We start from the raw sequence: 12,997 nt of genomic DNA on the forward strand, positions 1-12,997 counted from the left end.
TCAACAAACGCAGCTAATCCGTATGCCACATCAGCCTGCCACGTTAGTGATTCCGTACAGTACGACTTGCACAGTCAGCACGCCACGCAGATCCTCCGTACAGTGACACGCAGCATTCCGTACGCACAATCACTCGGACACGTCATCTGTCCGTACGGTACGGACGCTCAGTCATCCAGAGAGGCGAAGTTTTTGCGACGGTCATACGGCCGTCAAATTTAATCATGTGACTTTCTAACGTCAGCGCCACATCAGCAGGGTTTGAAAATTTTTGGACCCCCTCTCATTTGCATTTTTGATTTTTCAGTTCAACTTCAAATGGCCATAACTTGCTCATTTTTGCTCCTTTTTGGGTGTAATTTTTTTTGAAATGGGCTAGAATTTTGTGCTCTCCGTAGTGGTGAAAGAATTTTTTGATTTTGATACACGGAGTTTTCAGAAAATGCAGTTTTTGGTGACTGTCCCTGAGTAATCCCAGTTTTTGCAACTTCAGAGGCTTCGTTTGGGGTCATCCGACCTCCTTTTGAGGTGCCATTTTTTTTGAAAGTGCGTATTTTTTTGTCTACTTTCACATGATGCTATCAGATTGATGTCATTGTAAAAAGAAATCATACTTTGAGATCTTGGCCATTTTTGGCTCTCTTGGTACTTGTATATTTGGTTGAATCTCAGTTAGATTCATTGCACTATTGATTGAAGTCTCTTGTATCTCATTTGAGAAGTTGTAAAATTTGCATCATAAGTCCACTTTGCCTTGTTTTGCAAGTGGCTCATTGTAATCGCACTAAGTATAAAGTGCCAAAATCATCACTTTTGGGGGGGTACTTTGATTGATTGAATTTGGGGGGTGTCTCTTGTGATTTTGTGCTCTTGTGTTCTTTCCTTTTTTCTGCTATGGGTTCTTCTAAGTTTCCTCTCTTAACTCCACATAATTATGCTACTTGGAAAATTGATGCATGGAGTAAACTTATGGAAAAAGGACTCACTCATTACATTGATGGAACTATTGTTGCTCCAGCTGATCCTAAGGCTGATCCAGTTGGTCACTTAGATTGGCTTACTAAAAATATCATGGCAATTGGTACCTTAAGAAAGTATGTATCAAAGGATCTCATTTTTCATATTGAGAAATGCACTCTAATCAAGGATGCTTGGCAAAAGTTTCAAGACTTGTATGGTCAAGTTGATGAGATTAGGGGATATCAAATTGATAGTGATCTCACCATGTTAGATCCCAAGAACTTTGATACTATACAAGATTATGTCACTAAGGCAAATGAGTTGAGGGCACAACTCAAAGATTGTGGCATTGATAAAAAGGATACTTAATTGATATTCAACTTGATAGGAAAGCTTCCACAAGAATATGCAGCATTTGTTTCTAGTTTCCAAACTCATAGGATGACAATGGGTTCAAGCTACAAAATGCCTACATTTGATGCTTTCAATGAAATGTTGATGATGGAACAAACTAAGTTGATAAGAATGGGCATTCTTAAGGCTTCTTCTAAGTCTCAAGCATTAGTGGCAAATCAAGGAAACAAAGGAAATCAAGGAAAGGACAACTCAAACAAGAAGAAATGGCAATCAAAGCCTAAAGACAAAGCATCATCTTCTCCACAACAAGGAGATTCATCCTCTTCCAAGAGAGATAATTCACCAAAGAGAGAGAGACCTACTTGTGCTTATTGTAAAAAGATTGGTCATGAGGAACATCGTTGCCATACTAAGAAGATTGATGAACTCACACATATCATCAAAAAGCATAACATTGATTTGCCTAAAGTCTACAAGAAGGATGATTCATCAACTTCCACTTCCTCACATTCAAAAGGAAAAGGGCAAGCATTCATGGCTTCTACAAGTGGAAAAACTCACTCTTTTGGAACAAGAAAAGGAAAAGCTCTATGTGCTACAACAAATCCTACTTCAGAGAGATGGCTTCTAGATTCAGGGGCTTCTCATCATATGGCATCTTCACAATCTATGTTCTCTACATTTGAGCCTTGCACCATGCCACAGATTTTGATGGGCAATCATACATACATGGATGTGATTGGGAAAGGATCTATTGACATTGGGGATAACTCCTTCAATGATGTGTTGTGTGTACCCCACTTGACAAACAATCTCCTTTCTATCTATCAAATCACACATGGCACAACTAAGAGAGTTGTGGAGTTCACACCTGACTCAGTTTTCATTAGAGACATGGAGACTAGAGCTATCATTGCAACTGGGGTGGTTGATCATGCATCTCGGTTATACTCCTTTTCAGATTTTGTTGATGATGATGATTTCACATTTGATGATTCTACACATGATGATCACACTTATTGTGATAATTCAGATTTTGAGGAGAACTTTGGACACTTGAACATGGGGATTCTCACATGTAACCCCATTCTTGAGTCTTGTATTTGATCTTCTCATATTGATATCACATCACCTCTTGTACCTGATGATGCAGATAGTGCGATAGTTTTGCCTTCATGTGATTCAGTGCAGCAGGATATACATTGTCTTCCAGCTTCAGATTCATGGGATGATTACATGACAGATATTCCAGGTTTGTTTATGGAATCCTACATTGCAGATTTGGGAGACATCATTGATGACATACATCTTCTCTTTGATGAAGATGATCCTTCTTCGATTGTTGCGAGGGCACACTCTAACCCTCTTGTTCATTCTCTACATGATCATTCTTTCGAGGTTGACATGATTGTGGATACTTATGTACAGCAGTTGGAGGAGGTCTCTTTATGCTTTGAGGAGACACATGAGTCTTTGGATATTGTTCTACATTCATCTTCACTAGATGTTGGAGTTCCTTTTTCAGCAGTGTGGCATAGTTTACCACCTTTGGAAGGGGTATCTTTTAGCATCGACATGGGGACACTTGAGCAGTTTTCAGAGATTCCTTTCATCATGAGTTTTCTTCATACATCTTCCCTTCATGATTGGGGAGACTTCATGGATACACCTTTGGTTTTGTTTCTTCCTAAGGGGAGGAATGTTGTTCGACGTTCGTGGAGCAGTTTCTTCATACATCGAGCTTCTATCATTGGTGCAGATTCTTCATTAAGGGAGGATCACAGTTTGACTTCTCTTCTTCTCTCATATGGGGGGGACTTTTTCCTCACATGGGGTTTTTTTCCTCACATACTTCTTTGAGAGTTCTCTTGTATAGCTTTCATCTCTTTTTTGGGGGAGGGTTTTTTCCCATTGGGTTTTTCTCTCTTTCCCCACTTTGTAAGAGATTTCATTGCATTGGTTTGCATGCATTTGCATTTGTTCATGGGTACCTAACATGGCCTCGTAGCCGGGACCCATCTTGCATTGCTTAGTTGCATTGTAGACTTAGGTGCATTCCCCTAAGTTGCACTTAAGGGGGGGTGTTGGTGTAAATAATTATTCATCATGGATATTATTACACTTACTTAAGTTTACTTAGGATAATGCATTTCATAGTAGTTTGGATATGAGACACTTGGGTGTTTGTGTCACATTGGGATAGTGTGTGTAGGAGAAATTCCACCTCTTATGGTGTTGATCTTGTTATTACACTATCATATCCACTTATTGTGGAGTGATAATTCCACCTTCGGTGGGTGATCCACCTCATGTGGAATATTATATTATTTCTCCTACCTACCCACACCTATTTCCTACCTACCCTTGTTTCTTATTGAGCCACATGTCATATTTGTGTGCTCATACATATCCCTAGCCTTGCCTATATAAGCAGGCTCATCTACATTGTATGTAACAACAATTATTGATCATTTTCTATTGATGAGAATACAGTTTATTCTTGTCCCATATTATGTCTCTATCTTGTACATTTCATTGACGTCTTGATCTTGGCAAAATCCAACACTATTGTTGCTAATGATAATCCAGGGAATCAAGGATTGGGATATAAGCATATACAACTTATCACAGAAGAAAGACAACGTACTCTTGATATACTAAATGAACCAAGAGAACTGTTAGACTACATATCACAAAGGAATTTGTCCACAAAGGCACTCCCATCTTCATCTCAAACAAGTAATCAGGTACCTACATCACCTAGTGCAGAATTAGATGGAGAAGACATGAGACAACTCTTGCAAGAACCTACCACTAAGTTACAAAATGATGCAGTTATTGACACAATAATATAGGGTAATGTGGCAATAGATGTAGGTTTACCACCACCACCCGAATCCCAGCTATGGTTATCATCACTAATTCTACCATGAGAAGCCACTCAGGCTCAACCTAATGAAACAGATGAAGAAAGATTGCAAAGGCTTATACCACGCTTAAGAAGGGTAACTAATGTCTAAAGAAGACTAGTCAATCTAGAACAAAATCAGGGATAGGAACAAGAAGAAATAAGTGATGATATCTCATATGATGAAACATATCTTTAAAGTGAGATAGACTCTCATGACTACGAATTCTTATCACTCCATGATTATAGCCCACTAGAAGTGTAATTTTAAGGAATCAAATAAAGCTTATACAGGATGAAGATACAAAAAGTTAGTCAAACAATCAAGTTTTCATGTTATCAGAGTCTACTAAAGAAGGGAGTAATGATTTACCCCTAGTGAAATCACAATTGATTGATTGGGGGCAAGAAGGAAAACCAATGCTGGATTGGTTTGAAAATGACGAAGCAATTTTAGAATTTCTTGGAGTCAGAGAGGGATTTCCACAAGGTGATCATAAAGAAGGGTTTGTTACAAACCTGAATAGAATGACATACTTTGGAGAAGAAAGTGCTTCCACAAAAAAAGATAAGGATCAAACTACCCATAATGGCAAGAGTGACTTGGGTAATCTTCCTATGGAAAGAGAAATTTCAGCATTACTTATAGAAGAAACAAAAGAAGTAAACATAGCAGAAGGGGAGGTTGTACATAAAATCCATCTGGCAAAGTCACTAAGCAAAGAAGAAAAAGATAGATTCATCCATTTTTTCAAACAAAGACCTATCAACTTTGCTTGGTCCTATTGAGACATGCTAGGCTTAGACTCTAAATTAGTGTTGCATCACTTACCTTTGATACCAGGAGTTAAACCTTACAAGAAAAAATTGAGAAAAATGCATCCAAGTATCACATTACTAGTTAAAATAGAACTACAAAAGTTGCTGGATGTAGGTTTTATTAGACCTACTGACTATGCAGAATGGATATCCAACCTGGTACCTATGACTAATCCCATAGGAGGCATAAGAATCTGTATTGATTTTCAGGATCCAAATAAAGCTTGTCCTAAGGATGACTTTCCACTACCCAATATCGACATGATAGTTGACCTAACAACTAGAAATGAGATGCTATCCTTAATGGATAGTTTTTTAGGATACAACCAGATTAAAATTGCACCAGAAGATCAACATAAAACGACCTTTACATACCCATGGGGAACATACTGCTGGAGTGTGATGCGATTTGGTCTCAAAAACACTGGAGCAACATACCAAAGAGCCACGACAACATTATTTCATGACATCATCCTGAACATAATGGAAGATTACGTGGATGACATACTGGCTAAATCACAAACAAGAGAAAGTCACCTTGCAGTTCTTACGCAAATATATGATCGGTTGGAACAATATAATGTCAAATTAAACTTGAAGAAGTGTGAGGTTGGCATAACAATAGGTAAACTGTTAGGGTTTATAGTGTCAAACAAAGGAATTGAAATAGACCCTACCAAGGTCAAGGCAATCATTGATATGTAACCTCCATCAATACTTAAACAACTCAAAGGGTTACAAGGAAGACTACAATCCATAAGGAGATTCATAGCACAGTTGGCAGAAAAGTGTCACCCATTCCAACATTTACTCAAGAAAGGAGTTACTTTTAAATGGACAAAACAATCCTTGGAATCTTTCCAAGCTCTGAAAGACTATATTTTGAACACACCAGTATTAATATCTCCTACTCGAGGACAACCTCTATTGTTACACATATCAGCAACAAACTCAGCTCTAGGAGCTTTATTGGCACAACATGACAAAAATGGAAAAGAAAGAGCCATTTATTATATAAGTAGGAATCTGATTGGCTATGAGCTTAATTATACCCCTATAGAGCGAGCATGGTTAGCAGCAATCTTTGCATCCCAAAAGCTTAGACATTACATGTTGAGTCATAAGGTACAACTCATTGCACTCTTTGACCCACTCAAGTACCTATTGAGCAGAGCAACATTGACCGAGCGATTGGCTAAGTGGGTTATGATCCTTAGCGAGTTTGATATAGAATACGTAGATAGAAAATCCATCAAAGGACAAATTATAGCAGATCAATTAGGAGAGGCTCCTATACAAGATGGTCATCCATTCTCGATAGAATTTCCAGATGAATATGTGTTTATATTAACTGCCTTAGTAATGTGGAAGTTATACTTTGATGGGTCATATACAAATCATGAATCTGGAGCAAGGAATCTCTTCATTACTCCTGAAGTGGACATTATACCTAAGTCATTTAGGATCAATTTCCAATGTACCAACAATATGGCTAAATATGAAGCTCTCCTCATAGGGCTTCGTACAACTACACAATGGAAAATACAAGAGTTACAAGTCCATGGTGATTCACAGTTGATTGTGAACTAGGTCAATGATGATTACGACATGAAGGATGACAAACTCATGCCTTATAAGAAATTGGTTGAAGATTACAAGGAGCACTTCAGCAAAATTACCTTCAAACAAATCCCAATAATAAAAAACAAGGCAACAGATGCAATGGCAACCATAGGATCTCTTCCGAATATGTCTGCTAATAAAACTCAATTTGAGTTCATCATAGAACAGTTGATGCTACTTGCATATGAGACTCCCCTATCAGAATATGTATGTGCAATCATGGGTCTGGAATCACCTTGGTACAATAAAATATATACATATTTACATACTCCATACATGTCACTGGATTTGTCTAGGAATCAAAAGAAGACATTTATTCGTTAGGCATCTAGGTACACCATTATAGCTGATACTTTGTATAGAAAGGGTTTTGATGGAACTCTGCTCCGATGTCTACATGAGAATGAGACACACCTTGCTTTAAAAGAATTCCATGATGGAATCTATGGGGCTCACCAAAGCGGTCCACCATTGTCAAAGAAATTATTGAGAACAGGTTATTACGGGCCAACTATGGAAAAGGACGCTTACAAGTATGTACAAAAGTGTAAACAATGCCAAATGCATGGAGACCTTATTCATGCACCAACATAAGATCTTCAACCCATCACATCACCATGGCCATTTTCACAATGGGGATTAGATCTAGTGGGTAAAATCAACTCTACTTCTTCCAATGGGCACAAGTTCATCTTGACAACCACTGAATACTTTACCAAATGGGTTGAGGCAATTACTATAACATACACCACTGGAAAGCAGATATCAAACTTCATGCTCAACTACATTATATGTAGATACGGAGTTCCAATGTGCTTTGTTATAGATAACGGGCGTCAATTTGAAAACCAGGAAGTGAAAGAGTTGTGTGACAAATTTCATATACAATAGAGATTTACCACACCTTATTATCCACAAAGTAATGGGCAAGCAGAGGCTACAAATAAAACAATATTTAAATTCTTAAGAAAGTAGTCACTAACACAGGACACGACTAGAATCTCTAGTTAAATCCCAGTCTATGGGCTTATAGAAAAGGAGTATGCATGCCTATAGGAGCAACACCATATTCATTGGTCTATGGGACAAAAGTGATACTCCCCATTGAAATAGAAATACCATCTCTAAGAGTCTCCTTATAGAAAATCATATTAGAGGAAGACTACAGGGTAGCAAGGTTACAAGAAGTCGAAACCCTTGATGAAAAAAGACAAACATCGTTTAACCATCTACAAGGATATCAAAACAGACTGAGATAGTGTTATAATCAATGGGTCCACCCATGAAATTTTCAAGTGGGAGATCTAGTACTTAAAGAGAATCAAAGGAGCCTAGTGGAATGAGAAAGGCCAAGGAAATTAGAACCTAACTAGCTAGGTCCTTTCATTATAACAAGGATCATAGGAAATGGAGCATATAATTTGGCTACCATGGAGGGAGATCCACTCTCTGACCCTATGAAGAACATGCACCTTAAGCGATATTATACCTAAGGGTTGTATAGTTTAGGTTTTATTTTCTGCATTGCATATCATATCATTTAAAATACTACATTACATATAGTTTCTTTTATAAATGCATCACATTCTCAAAAGTTTATGTATTTACATATAGCAGCATCAATAAAACAAGGCAACTGTTTAAGTTATCATTTGTTTGCATCTAAGGAAAACAAGGGTCATTTCCTTTCTTAGATATTCGGACATGAAGTCTTTGAGGTCCTAAGGTCATTCATTTTCAACATTACTCTGTGGCGATGCTTTACTTATGGTTGGGTAGTAATTTCACTATTTGAGACTTGTTAATCCACAATCTATCAATTGCTATATCTCACACATTAAGAAGATCTCTAATTCATTCTAAACACCTAATTGATCATATGACTAGTGAAAAATCTAAAATTTTGCTTCAGCGTCGCTGTAATTATCACACCCAAGTAGGTTTCATTACTTACAAGTCAAGGCAAGAAATGAAAGAATAAAAAAAGAAAAAAAAATCTATGCCAAATATCCATCTCAAGGAAAAAGAGCAATGATATATAACTAAAATATCATGAATACAAATGCGATAAAAAATCTTGACTATGGAAACATGCAAGTAACTCCATCAAGGCTATGAATGCCTACTGGTAATGGAGCAATATTTGAGAAATTACAGTTTATAACCTCGTCGGAGCTCTCAAGGCCTACTAGCAGCGAGGCTCTATTCAGGATGCTTTTGAAGTTAGAATAAACCATGTAGCTAGTCATATAGGATGCTAAGGATCTTTAGTGAACACAAGAGCAGGAATTAACTCATCTGCACACATGGGAAAACAAAGATCTAAGTTTCAAGAACCAATGGGGAATTTTTTCGCCTCTCCATTTCTAAATTCTAGTCACTAAGTGTGTTGAGATGAATGTTCCTAGGGACTTAGAGATCGATTGACTGCTTATCTATGAAATGTTTTGCACCTCCATTTCAATTGGTGTATTACAAATGCAAAAACAAACACAGTCAACCTTGTTCGAATAGGAAATACATCTTCATTCTGCATATTGTATTCACATAGGCCATGTCAAAAATTCAGTTGTCTCCACATACATTCTGCAGATCATCATGTCATACAAGTCTGCACACTAGGGGCATAATTGAAAAGATACAAAAAAATCATATAAAGTCCTGAAAAAATCCAAAAAATCATATAAAGTCCTGAAAAAATCCAAAAAATCATATAAAGTCATGAAACAATCAAAAAAATCATATAAAGTCCTGAAAAAATAAAAAAATAAAAATCATATAAAGTCCTAAAAAAATCCAAAAAATCATATAAATTCATGAAACAATCCGAAAAATCAGATAACGTCCTTCTAAAAATAAAAAAAACAATGAAAAACACAAAAATTCAAAAACAGTGAAAAACTCAAAGATCCAAAAACATTGAAAAACTCAAAATCCAAAAAACATTGAAATATTCAAAAACATTAAAAATCATAAAATACCAAAAACATCCATATAAAGTCCTAAAAAAATCATCCAAAAACATTCAAATATGGAAAACATAACAACCAAAAATATCTACAAAACAATCCTACATAACAACCAAAAAACATTCAAATACGAGCCTGAAAAAATCAACCAAAAACATTCAAATATCGATCTACAAAATCCAAAAACATCGAAAAAGCTCTTGGAAAAGAACTAAAAAATAAAAAATCAATCAATCAGAAAAACTTACAATAAAATGTCTTGTGAGAAATAAATACCCTAGCAGAATTCCAGCAAACACTTCGAACGAAGTTAACAAAGGATACGACTATCCAGTCAATCCTCTGCAATCAACTGATCAAACTGTCTTATCAATTGTATCTGTAGACACCCAAAATTGTCATGTCTAATTAAATAAATATTTTATTTATTTAATTATCTAAGCCTAATTCTTCTATTAATTAAATAAATCCTTATTTATTTAATTAATTCATTTATCCTCTTCTAGCCTTATTTCTCATTTAAATAAATACATTTATTTATTTAAATTATCGTTTTCCTAAATTAAATAAATATCTTATTTATTTAATTGATCCCACTTCTTCTATTAATTAAATAAATCTTTATTTATTTAATTAATTCATTATCCTTTTCTACGCATGACACATGTCATTCATCTCTTAATTCATACACTACCTACCCCTTTCATTATTTTATTATTTCTTCTACCTACCCTCTAATCATAGCCGACCTCCTTTTACACCTCTCAATCTTATCCCTCCATTTCATATTGTGTCTTCTATTTAAGGAGATGCTTCCTTCATTATCAAACCCTAATCGACAATTTGGAGGACTTGACTACACTACGATCCTACTTGCAACCACATTCCGTTCTTTGTTGAGCTCTTGTGCACATAAAATCTGAGAGCAAATATATCAAGCAAGATCAATGGAGATAGGAAGAATGGAGATCCAAACCCTATTGGACATGTGATGGTATAATCTTTGTGATTTCATGTGATTTGCATTGTCTTAGGTCATCTTCATATGTTATGGTGGATCTTTGTTGATTGTTAGGCTAGGGTTTTGTGGTTGAATCTATTTGGCCTTTCAATATTGTTCTTATTGTTATCCATTTTCACCATACACAGTATCATATCCATATCAACATGATCATTATCTTGTCTTAAACAGAAGAGGATACACTCAAAATCAGACACGTCAATCTTAAATGGGGTCCGCAACTTTCTGAGATCAGACATTATCAACCATCACATCAAACAATTGAGAACGAAGGTACAAGGTCAGTATAGCTGCTGAATTTTTTCTAGGTCAGTCTTTATCTTTTTATCATTTGGTGACAAATATTGTCCCCATGCTAATCAAGGACGTCTACAAGTGACTAGAGGAGCTATGATGGGCATTATATTTTTCTTTTTTTGCTATTTATGGTATGAACCAATGAAATTTTAGGGAAATTGCTCTAGTGGGTGTCTGTGATAAGAGCCTTCACATCAAGGTGTAATTTTCATACATACCTCGACCCCTAGCGTAATTCCCAGAATGGAGGGTTCACTCCTTGTTTGCTATGTGTTTGTTTCTACAATGAGATATCTTTGCATCTTGGTTCCTTATACCCTGATGTGCTAAGCTTCATTGTTCAATAATAAGGCTCAGTGATGAATATATATTGACGCAATAAAATATGTGACACAGGTTTCTGATTCCTTCAATTTCATTCTCATCTCATCTATTTCTTGATAGTTTTCTAATTTCTCATCTTTTGTCTAAATCACATTCTTTCTAAACATTCCTTCTACCATCAATTTTTCTTTCTATTATCTAATTAACATTTCTTCAAGGTGTATTTGAGTTAAAATTGGTTCAACCATTATCATACAAAAAACCATTCATTATAGATTCATTTGCATTCATTGTAGATTCATTTGCATTCATTGTAGATTCATTGTATATTCATTTGCATTCATTGTAGATTCATTTGCATTCATCATAGCATTTTATATAGATCCATTGCATTCATTTTAAAATCCATTACCATCATTATACATACATGTATTACCATTGCATTTAGAATCATATAGAATCAAATAGATAAGCATCATAAAACTCATAGCATCATATAAGCATACATGAGAAGCAAAACATACATAGATCACTATCAAAACCGACATGTCATATATAGATAACTCAAAAATGATAATGTGTGTGAATACAATAAATAAGCCCCAAGGCTTAGATAACATGATCAACCAACACTGCCTCTATCAGCAGGTGGATCCTGTCTACTAGATCATGCCCCAGGATGTTGAGGTGGTCCCATAATGCCACCACTGCTAGTCCATCGTGAAGTAGATCTACTCGATATCCTCCCCATAAACGCACTGAAGCTAGGCTCTCTCTGACCCTCCGGGATGGCTCTCTCATATGCCTGTCGATAATAAATAGACTCCTGTGCAACAATGAAATACCTATCTGCCTAGTCACGCGCATTTGTACCTGCTCTAAAAATCTGATCAAAGGCATCCATGGTAATCTAACATCTCCACACTGCCTCATCTCTCTCCCTTTGGAGATGATCTCTCTCAGCATCAAGGGCACCATAATCTACACGATAAGTCTCTCGCTCAATATCTTATCTAGCGACCTCATCCTCCAAACTCTGGACCCACGCTCTAAGAGTCTGTAGCTCATCCTCCTCACCAACATGTCCTATCCCACCCTCTACACAAGGCACATCCTCTATCTCTGACATATCCTCATCATCACCTCCACCCTCTCTACTCGATGACTCAGAAGAATCATCGCTATCCTCACTGCTAATAGACTCAGTGTCTCCACCAATATCTACATCCTCATCTTCCTTATATCCCTCACCTCCTCCCTCATCATCCTAACCTCCTCTCTCAGCTCCACCATCTCCTCTGGCCCTCTCCCCTACTTGTATCCTCAACTGTTGTCTAGGATGGTGAATCTATTGTGTTGTAATCAGAACAGCAGGATCAGTCAAAGGCACTGGCCTATGCCTAGCAAACCAAGCATCATACTCCGTCATCGTCCCTAGATCTGCTGCACCTCTACCCCAACACCAGAGTAATGGCTGTAGAGAATCAAACTCAGTAGAAGCAACATGTGGTTGTATGCAAACACCCAAATTAGATACCTCTCACGATACACAAGCAAAATACGCAGTAACCATAGGTGTCACCTGTACCTCTCCGAACTGTCTCAGAACCCACCTTGGAAGATACATCTTGATAATCCACTGGGTCTCAAAGGTCCTACCAATAAGATATCTATATTGTCAGTAGAAAGGGAAGTGCACTACATCATCCTCCCAACCTG

Source organism: Cryptomeria japonica, chromosome 3, assembly GCF_030272615.1.
Source record: "Cryptomeria japonica chromosome 3, Sugi_1.0, whole genome shotgun sequence".
NCBI lineage: Eukaryota > Viridiplantae > Streptophyta > Pinopsida > Cupressales > Cupressaceae > Cryptomeria > Cryptomeria japonica.